Raw genomic sequence first — 11769 nt, forward strand, 5'->3', positions numbered from 1 at the left:
TGTTTCATCCTTTCGCTACCGCGACTACGACCAAACTTGGCCTCAGGAACGAGCCCTAGGGCCTAGAGTTAGGGGAGCACGGTAGCTTGAGGATAAAATGAGGTTTCACATACCTCAGTCCATAAGGGAATGCATGATAAGGGATGAAAACTTTATCTGAATATGCAGCCCCGGCGACCCTGGTTCACCGTGGGTGAATCTTTGCTCATGCAGCCCCCGGCAATACTGGCTTGGCGGGGCCTAGATGGTGGTATGTTCCTCTTCTTCTCCCCAAGTAGTTTGGTAAGGATATCTGTGTGTCCTACGAACCAAAGAAGATAAAAGAAAGACAAAGAGACGCACATCCGACCTCTAAGATAGGGGTTAGTCGCCGCTAAGCACTATCAACCCTAACCGAGGATGAGACTCGACCTAGCATGCATGCTATAACTTAGGGCGCCAGTGCTTCATTTATTTATGCTCAGGGTCTGCGCCTGGCTTTGTACAAAGGGTTACATGCGTCATCGGCAAGGCTCGTACAAAAGGTGTCTTGCCGGGGGGGCCGGCAAGCCTCGCCTCACGGGTAAAACTTGCGAAGATGCTCAATGTTCCAGGAGTTACTCACCGGAATGGCATCTTCGGTCTCCAGGCGGACTGCGCTAGGCCTGGTGACTCGTATTACCCGATAAGGGCCTTCCCACTTTGGCGTCAACTTGTTGGAATTCTTGGCCGATTGAACCCGCCGAAGAACAAGGTCGCCTTCCTCAAAGCTTCGGGCACGAACCTTGCGGCTATGGTAGCAGCGCAAGGCTTGCTGGTAGCGCGCTCCTCTCACAGCCGCCCGAAGACGATCTTCCTCAAGGAGCGTTGCGTCATCTTGCCGCAGTTGCTCTTGCTCAAGCTCATCATAAGCGAGCACTCGAGGCGACCCGTATATGAGTTCAGTGGGGAGAACTGCTTCTGCCCTGTATACTAGGGCAAAGGGTGTCTGGCCGGTAGCTCGATTTGGCGTCGTTCTGATCGACCAAAGAACCGTCGGCAACTCATGAATCCAGCGCCTTCCACTCTTGTGCAGCCTGTCAAAGGTCTTTGTCCTTAAGCCTCGCTGTACTTCAGCGTTTGCTCTCTCAGTTTGACCATTGCTTCGTGGGTGAGCAATGGAAGCGAAACAGACTTTGCTGTCGAGGTCTTGGGTATATTGCATGAAGGTGCGGCTTGTGAACTGCGTGCCGCTGTCGGTGATGACCCTGTTGGGTACACCAAAACGGCACACTAGTCCCTTGAAGAATTTGACGGTTGACTGAGCTGTAACCTTCCTCACTGTCTCCACCTCTGGCCACTTTGTGAACTTGTCGATTGCGACATACAAGTACTCAAAGCCCCCGACAGTGCGGGGGAAAGGGCCCAGTATGTCGAGCCCCCAGACCGAGAAGGGCCAGGAGAGAGGAATGGTTTGAAGTGCTTGAGCTGGCTGATGAAGCTTCTTTGAATGGAACTGACACGCTTCACACCTGGTGACTAGTGTCGTCGCATCCTAGAGGGCGGTGGGCCAGAAGAAGCCTTGCCGAAATGCTTTGCCGGCAAGGGCCCTTGACCCGATGCGGGATCCACATATGCCTCCATGTATCTCCGCCAACAGCTCCAGTCCTTCCTCTCGAGGGATACACTTCAATTTCACGCTGTTCGTCCTCTTTCTGTACAGGACGTCATCGACGAACTGGTACATAGTAGAGCGATGGGCTACTTTTTCCGCTTCTTCCCACTCCTCAGGAAGTTCCCCTGTTTGGAGGAATCAGACGGTATGCTGTGCCCACGCTGGAGCCTGGGGCTCGACGACGAGGACTAAAGGCATTTCCTCCGCTATAGGAGCGGCTGTCTCGACGACAAGAGCTTGACGCTCCGCCAGAGCTAGCCGTCCCGTGGCGGGCTCAGTTTCCCTGACAACATCCTTGCCGGTGGCTCCGGTGGAAATATGCCCTAGAGGCAATAATAAATTGATTATTATATTTCCTTGTTCATGATAATCGTTTATTATCCATGCTAGAATTGTATTGATAGGAAACTCAGATACATGTGTGGATACATAGACAACACCATGTCCCTAGCCTCTAGTTGACTAGCTCGTTGATCAATAGATGGTCACGGTTTCCTGACCATGGACATTGGATGTCGTTGATAACGAGATCACATCATTAGGAGAATGATGTGATGGACAAGACCCAATCCTAAGCCTAGCACAAGATCATGTAGTTCGTATGCTAAAGCTTTTCTAATGTCAAGTATCATTTCCTTAGACCATGAGATTGTGCAACTCCCGGATACCGTAGGAATACTTTGGGTGTGCAAAACGTCACAACGTAACTGGGTGACTATAAAGGTGCACTACGGGTATCTCCGAAAGTGTCTGTTGGGTTGGCACGAATCGAGACTGGGATTTGTCACTCCGTGTGATGGAGAGGTATCTCTAGGCCCACTCGGTAGGACATCATCATAATGTGCACAATGTGATCAAGGAGTTGATCACGGGATGAGGTGTTACAGAACGAGTAAAGAGACTTGCCGGTAACGAGATTGAACAAGGTATCGGGATACCGACGATCGAATCTCGGGCAAGTATCATACCGATAGACAAAGGGAATTGTATACGGGATTGATTATGTCCTTGACATCGTGGTTTATCCGATGATATCATCGTGGAGCATGTGGGAGCCAACATGGGTATCCAGATCCCGCTGTTGGTTATTGACCGGAGAACATCTCGGTCATGTCTGCATGGTTCCCGAACCCGTAGGGTCTACACACTTAAGGTTCGATGACGCTAGGGTTATAAAGGAAGTTTGTATGTGGTTACCGGATGTTGTTCGGAGTCCCGGATGAGATCCCGGACGTCACGAGGAGTTCCGGAATGGTCCGGAGGTAAAGATTTATATATGGGAAGTCCTGTTTTGGTCACCGGAAAAGTTTCGGGGTTTATCAGTAACGTACCGGGACCACCGGGAGGGTCCCGGGGGTCCACCAAGTGGGGCCACCAGCCCCGGGGGGCCACATGGGCTATAGGGGTGTGCGCCTTGGCCTATATGGGCCAAGGGCACCAGCCCCAAGAGGCCCATGCGCCAAGAGATAAGGGAAAGGAAGAGTCCTAAAAGGGGAAGGCACCTCCTAGGTGCCTTGGGGAGGATGGACTCCTCCCTGGCCGCACCCTTCCTTGGAGGAAGGGCCAAGGTTGTGCCCCCCCTCTCCCTTGGCCCTATATATAGTGGGATGAAGGGAGGGAAGCCACACCTAATCCCTGGCGCCTCCCTCTCCCTCCCGTGACACATCTCCCTCCTCCCGCAGTGCTTGGCGAAGCCCTGCTGGATCACCACGCTCCTCCACCACCACCATGCCGTTGTGCTGCTGCTGGATGGAGTCTTCCTCAACCTCTCCCTCTCTCCTTGCTGGAGCAAGGCATGGGAGACGTCACCGGGCTGTACGTCTGTTGAACACGGAGGTGCCGTCCGTTCGGCACTAGGATCATCGGTGATTTGGATCACGACGAGTACGACTCCATCAACCCCGTTCTCTTGAACGCTTCCGCTTAGCGATCTACTAGGGTATGTAGATGCACTCTCCTTACCCTCATTGCTGGTCTCTCCATAGATAGATCTTGGTGACACATAGGAATATTTTGAATTTCTGCTACGTTACCCAACAGTGGCATCATGAGCTAGGTCTATTGCGTAGATTCTATGCACGAGTAGAACACAAAGTAGTTGTGGGCGTTGATTTTGTTCAATATGCTTACCGTTAGTAGTCCAATCTTGATTCGGCGGCATTGTGGGATGAAGCGGCCAGGACCAACCTTACACGTACGCTTACGTGAGACCGGTTCCACCGACTAACATGCACTAGTTGCATAAGGTGGCTGGCGGGTGTCTGTCTCTCCCACTTTAGTCGGATCGGATTCGATGAAAAGGGTCCTTATGAAGGGTAAATAGCAATTGGCATATCACGTTGTGGTTTTGCGTAGGTAAGAAACGTTCTTGCTAGAAACCCATAGCAGCCACGTAAAACATGCAAACAACAATTAGAGGACGTCTAACTTGTTTTTGCAGGGTATGCTATGTGATGTGATATGGCCAAGAAGAATGTGATGAATGATATGTGATGTATGAGATTGATCGTGTTCTTGTAATAGGAATCACGACTTGCATGTCGATGAGTATGACAACCGGCAGGAGCCATAGGAGTTGTCTTTATTTATTAATGACCTGCGTGTCAACATAAACGTCATGTAATTACTTTACTTTATTGCTAACCGTTAGTTGTAGTAGTAGAAGTAATAGTTGGCGAGACAACTTCATGAAGACACGATGATGGAGATCATGGTGTCATGCCGGTGACGATGATGATCATGGAGCCCCGAAGATGGAGATCAAAAGGAGCAATATGATATTGGCCATATCATGTCACTATTTGATTGCATGTGATGTTTATCATGTTTATACATATTATTTGATTAGAACGACGGTAGTAAATAAGATGATCCCTCATTAAAATTTCAAGAAAGTGTTCCCCCTAACTGTGCACCGTTGCGAAAGTTCGTCGTTTCGAAGCACCACGTGATGATCGGGTGTGATAGATTCTTACGTTCGAATACAACGGGTGTTGACGAGCCTAGCATGTACAGACATGGCCTCGGAACACATGCAAAACACTTAGGTTGACTTGATGAGCCTAGCATGTACATACATGGCCTCAGAATACAAGAGACTGAAAGGTCGAGCATGAGTCGTATAGAAGATACGATCAACATGAAGATGTTCACCGATGTTGACTAGTCCGTCTCACGTGATGACCGGACACGGCCTAGTTGACTCGGATTATGTAATCACTTAGATGACTAGAGGGATGTCTATCTGAGTGGGAGTTCATAAGATGAACTTGTTTATCCTGAACATAGTCAAAAGGATTTTGCAAATTATGTCATAGCTCGCGCTTTAGTTCTACTGTTTAGATATGTTCCTAGAGAAAAAATAGTTGAAAGTTGATAGTAGCAATTATGCGGACTAGGTCCGTAAACTGAGGATTGTCCTCATAGCTTCATAGAAGGCTTGTGTCCTTAATGCACCGCTCAGTGTGCTGAACCTCGAACGTTGTCTGTGGATGTTGCGAACATCTGACATACACATTTTGATAACTGCGTGATAGTTCAGTTAAACGGTTTAGAGTTGAGGCACCGAAGATATTTTGAAACGTCGCGAAACATATGAGATGTTTCGAGGGCTGAAATTGGGATTTCAGGCTCGTGTCCACGTCAAGAGGTATAAGACCTCCGACGATTTTCTTAGCCCACAAACTAAAGGAGAAAAGCTCAATTGTTGAGCTTGTGCTCAGATTGTCTGAGTACAACAATCATTTGAATCGAGTGGGAGTTGATCTTCCAGATGAGATAGTGATGTTTCTCCAAAGTCATTACCACCAAGCTGCTAGAGCTTCGTGATGAACTATAATATATCAGGGACATATATGATGATCCTTGAGATATTCGCGATGTTTGACACCACAAAAGTAGAAATCAAGAAGGAGCATCAATTGTTGATGGTTGGTGAAACCACTAGTTTCAAGAAGGGCAAGGGCAAAAAGGGATACTTCATAAAACGGCAAATCAGCTGCTGCTCTAGTGAAGAAACCCAAGGTTGAACCCAAACCCGAGACTAAGTGCTTCTGTAATAAGGGGAACAACCACTGGAGCAGAATTACCCTAGATACTTGGTAGATTAGAAGGCTGGCAAGGTCGATAGAAGTATATTGGATATACATTGTGTTGATGTGTACTTTACTAGTACTCCTAGTAGCACCAGGGTATTAGATACCGGTTCGGTTGCTAAGTGTTAGTAACTCGAAATAAAAGCTACGGAATAAACGGAGACTAGCTAAAGGTGAGCTGACGATATGTGTTGGAAGTGTTTCCAATGTTGATATGATCAAGCATCACACGCTCCCTCTACCATCGAGATTGGTGTTAAACCTAAATAATTGTTATTTGGTGTTTGCGTTGAGCATAGACATGATTGGATTATGACTATCGCAATATGGTTATTCATTTAAAGAGAATAATAGTTACTTTATTTATTTGAATAATACCTTCAATGGTCTTGCACCTAAAATAAATGGTTTATTCAATCTCGATCGTAGTGATACACATGTTCATGCCAAAAGATATAAGATAGTAATGATAATACCACCTACTTGTGGCACTGCCACGTAAGTCATATCGGTATAAAACGCATGAAGAAGCTCCATGTTGATGGATCTTTGGGCTCACTCGTTTTGAAAAGTTTGAGACATGCGAACCATGTCTATTGGTGTATATGCATGAAGAAACTCCATGCAAATGGACCATTTGGACTCACTTGATTTTTGAATCACTTGAGACATGCAAATCATACCACATGGGCAAGATGACTGAAAGCCTCGTTTTCAGTAAAATGGAACTAGAAAGCAACTTGTTGGAAGTAATGCATTTTGATGTGTGCAGTCCAATGAGTGCTGAGGCGTGTAGTGGATATCATTATGTTCTTACTTCCCAGATGATTTGAGTAGATGTTGAGTATATTTACTTGATGAATCACGAGTCTGAATTATTGAAAGGTTCAAGTAAGTTTAGGGTGAAGTTGAAAGATCGTCGTGACAAGAGGATAAAATATCTATGATATGATCATAGAAATGAATATCTAAATTACGAGTTTGGCATAGAATTAAGACATTGTGGAAGTTGTTTCACAACTAATACAGCCTGGAACACCATAGTGTGATGGTCTGTCCGAACATCATAACTGCACCCTATTGGATATGATGCATACCATGATGTCTCTTATCGAATTACCATGATAGTTTATGGGTTAGGCATTAGAGACAACCACATTCACTTTAAATAGGGCACCACATAATTCCAATGAGATGACACCGTATGAACTATGGTTTAGAGAAACCTAAGCTATCATTTCTTAAAAGTTTGGGGCTGCGATGCTTATGTGAAAAAGTTTTAGGCAGATAAACTCGAACCCAAAGCGGATAAATGCATCTTCATAGGACACCCAAAACAGTTGGGTATACCTCCTGTCTCAGATCCGAAAGCAATAAGGGATTGTTTCTAGAATCGGGGTCCTTTCTTGAGGAAAAGTTTCTCTCGAAAGAATTGAGTGGGAGGATGGTGGAGACTTGATGAGATTATTAAACCATCTCTTCAACTAGTGTGTGGCAGGGCACAGGAAGTTGTTCCTGTGGCACCTACACCAATTGAAGTGGAAGCCTATGATAGTGATCATGAAACTTCAGATCAAGTCACTACCAAACCTCGTGGGATGACAAGGATGCGTACTACTTCAGAGTGGTACGTAATCCTGTCTTGGAAGTCATGTTGCTAGACAACAATGAACCTACGAGCTATGGAGAAGCGATGGTGGGCCTGGATTCCAAAATGGCTCGAAGCCATATAATCCGAGAGAGGATCCATATATGAAAACAAAGTGTAGACTTTGGAAGAACTACTTGATGGTCGTAAGGCTGTTAGGTACATATGGATTTTTAGAGGAAGACGGACAATGATGGTAAGTATCACCATTAAGAAAGCTCGACTTGTCATTAAGATGTTTCCCGACAAGTTCAAGGAGTTGACTACGATGAGACTTTCTCACCCGTAGCGATGCTAAGAGTCTGTTGGAACTATGTTAGCGATTACTGCATTATTTATGAAATCTTGCAGATAGGATGTCAAAAAATTGTTTCCTCGACGATTTTCTTGAAGAAAGGTTGTATGTGATGCAACCGGAAGGTTTTGTCAATCCTGAAAGATGCTAATAAGTATGCAAAGCTCCAGCAATCCTTCTGAGGACTGGAGTGAGCATCACGGAGTTGGAATGTATGCTTTGATGAGATGATCAAAGATTTTGGGTGTATACAAAGTTTATGAGAAACTTGTATTTCCAAAGAAGTGAGTGCGAGCACTATAGAATTTCTGATGAATATATGTTGTTGACATATTGTTGATCAGAAATGACGTAGAATTTCTGGAAAGCATATAGGGTTATTTGGAAAGTGTTTTTCAATGGAAAGCCTGGATTAAGCTACTTGAACATTGAGCATCAAGATCTATAAGGATAGATCAAAACGCTTAATGGTACTTTCAAATGAGCACATACCTTGACATGATCTTGAAGGTGTTCAAGATGGATCAGTCAAAGAAGGAGTTCTTGCCTGAGTTGTTAGGTATGAAGTTAAGACTTAAAGCTTGACCACGGCAGAATAGAGAGAAAGGATGAAGGTCGTCCCCTATGCTTAAGACGTAGGTTCTACAGTATGCTATGCTGTGTACCGCACCTGAAGTGTGCCTTGCCATGAGTCAGTCAAGGGGTACAAGAGTGATCCAAGAATGGATCACAGGACAGCGGTCAAAGTTATCCTTAGTAACTAGTGGACTAAGGAATTTTCTCGATTATGGAGGTGGTAAAAGAGTTCGTCGTAAAGGGTTACGTCGATGCAAGCTTAACACCTATCCAGATAGCTCTGAGTAGAGATACCGGATACGTATAATGGAGCAACAATTTAGAATAGCTCCAAGTAGAACAGTTATTTGGAATAGCTCCAAATGTAGTATAGTAGTTGCATCTACAAGATGACATAGAAATTTGTGAAGTACATACGGATCTGAATGTTGCAGACCCGTTGACTGAAACCTCTCTCACAAGAATAACATGATCAAACCCAGAACTCTTTGGGGGTTAGTCACATGGGGAAGTGACCTTGAGTGATAATCACATATCGATGTGAACTGGATTATTGACTCTAGTGCAAGTGGGAGACTGTTGGAGATATGCCCTAGAGGCAATAATAAATTGATTATTATTATATTTCCTTGTTCATGATAATCGTTTATTATCCATGCTAGAATTGTATTGATAGGAAACTCAGATACATGTGTGGATACATAGACAACACCATGTCCCTAGCCTCTAGTTGACTAGCTCGTTGATCAATAGATGGCCACGGTTTCCTGACCATGGACATTGGATGTCGTTGATAACGAGATCACATCATTAGGAGAATGATGTGATGGATAAGACCCAATCCTAAGCCTAGCACAAGATCATGTAGTTCGTATGCTAAAGCTTTTCTAATGTCAAGTATCATTTCCTTAGACCATGAGATTGTGCAACTCCCGGATACCGTAGGAATACTTTGGGTGTGCCAAACGTCACAATGTAACTGGGTGACTATAAAGGTGCACTACGGGTATCTCCAAAAGTGTCTGTTGGGTTGGCACGACTCGAGACTGGGATTTGTCACTCCGTATGATGGAGAGGTATCTCTGGGCCCACTCGGTAGGACATCATCATAATGTGCACAATGTGATCAAGGAGTTGATCACGGGATGATGTGTTACAGAACGAGTAAAGAGACTTGCCGGTAACGAGATTGAACAAGGTATCGGGATACCGACGATCGAATCTCGGGCAAGTATCGTACCGATAGACAAAGGGAATTGTATACGGGATTGATTAAGTCCTTGACATCGTGGTTCATCCAGTGAGATCATCGTGGAGCATGTGGGAGCCAACATGGGTATCCAGATCCCGCTGTTGGTTATTGACCGGAGAACATCTCGGTCATGTCTGCATGGTTCCCGAACCCGTAGGGTCTACACACTTAAGGTTCGATGACGCTAGGGTTATAAGGGAAGTTTGTATGTGGTTACCGGATGTTGTTCGGAGTCTCAGATGAGATCCCGGACGTCACGAGGAGTTCCGGAATGGTCCGGAGGTAAAGATTTATATATGGGAAGTCCTGTTTTGGTCACCGTAAAAGTTTCGGGGTTTATCGGTAACGTACCGGGACCACCGGGAGGGTCCCGGGGATCCACCAAGTGGGGCCACCAGCCCCGGGGGGACACATGGGCTATAGGGGTGTGCTCCTTGGCCTATATGGGCCAAGGGCACCAGCCCCAAGAGGCCCATGCGCCAAGAGATAAGGGAAAGGAAGAGTCCTAAAAGGGGAAGTCACCTCCTAGGTGCCTTGGGGAGGATGGACTCCTCCCTGGCCGCACCCCTCCTTGGAGGAAGGGCCAAGGCTGTGCCCCCCCTCTCCCTTGGCCCTATATATAGTGGGATGAAGGGAGGGAAGCCACACCTAATCCCTGGCGCCTCCCTCTCCCTCCCGTGACACATCTCCCTCCTCCCGCAGTGCTTGGCGAAGCCCTGCTGGATCACCACGCTCCTCCACCACCACCACGCCGTTGTGCTGCTGCTGGATGGAGTCTTCCTCAACCTCTCTCTCTCTCCTTGCTGGAGCAAGGCATGGGAGACGTCACCGGGCTGTACGTTTGTTGAACACGGAGGTGCCGTCCGTTCGGCACTAGGATCATTGGTGATTTGGATCATGACGAGTACGACTCCATCAACCCCGTTCTCTTGAACGCTTCCGCTTAGCGATCTACAAGGGTATGTAGATGCACTCTCCTTCCCCTCGTTGCTGGTCTCTCCATAGATAGATCTTGGTGACACATAGGAAAATTTTGAATTTCTGCTACGTTACCCAACAGGGAAAATACTTGTCGGGCCCTGATTTCCTCCTCTTGTTTTGCTCTGTTGATGGATCAACAAATGGCTGAGTTAGCTGAAGCACAAAGGTACCTGGTTCCACAGGTAGCTTGAGGGCAGCACGCTTTGACAGGTACGCGGCGATGTTGTTCTCTGCTCGGGGAACGTGCTCCGCCTGTATACCATCAAAACGCTCTTCCAGCTTTCTCACTTCATCGACGTAGGCCTTCATCAACGGGCTATGATAATCTTTGTTGACTTGTTTGACGACAAGCTGCGAATCGCCTCTGACAATGAGTTTCTTGATTCCGAGGTCTGCCGCTATCCTAAGACCAGCAAGCAGCCCCTCATATTCAGCAGTATTGTTCGTTGATACCTCCCTGGGGAAGTGCATCTGGACCACGTACTTGAGGATCTCTCCAGTGGGCGCGACAAGCAGTACACCAGCCCCGGCGCCCTGTAAGGAGAAAGCTCCATCAAAGTACATGATCCAGTTGCAACTTGCCTCTTTGCCGGGGAGAGCAGTCTCCTGGGCTTCTTCATCAGGCGTCGCGGTCCATTCTGCAACGAACTCCTCCAGGAATCGGCTTTGAATCGTCGAGGTACTTTCAAACATGAGGCCAAAGCTGGACAGCTCCAGTGCCCACTCTACAATTCTTCCTGTTGCATCTGGATTGTGCAATATCCGTTGCAGAGGGAGGCGAGTGACGACAGTGATCTCGTGTGCCTAGAAGTAGTGACGCAGCTTCCTCGAGGCCATAAGAAGGCCGAAGAGCAATTTCTGCACACCGGAGTACCTTGATCTAGCCCCCTGCAAGAGGGAGCTAACAAAGTAGGCCTGGTGCTGCATCATTTTCTAACTTGGCAGCACTCCAACCGACCGTGTCGTCTCTACACCAACGGCATCAGGCTCTGTCGCTGCTATCACCTCGTCATCAATTTCTCTCTATGCCACTAGTGCGGCGCTGACCACCTGGTTCGTTGCCGCCAGGTATAGCAGCAACGGTTCTTGTGTCCTAGGCACAACTAGTATTGGCGTGGAGGAGAGATAGCTCTTCAAATCTTGCAATGCTGCTTCGGCTTCTGGCATCCACTCCATCGGGCCCGCCTTTTTCAAAATTTTGAAAAAGGGAAGGGCGCGCTCAGCAGACTTAGAAATGAACCTGCTCATGGCGGCAACGCAACCAGCAAGCCGACGCACATCCTTGACCCG

This window comes from Triticum aestivum, chromosome 1A (genome assembly GCF_018294505.1).
Source record: "Triticum aestivum cultivar Chinese Spring chromosome 1A, IWGSC CS RefSeq v2.1, whole genome shotgun sequence".
NCBI classification, from domain to species: domain Eukaryota; kingdom Viridiplantae; phylum Streptophyta; class Magnoliopsida; order Poales; family Poaceae; genus Triticum; species Triticum aestivum.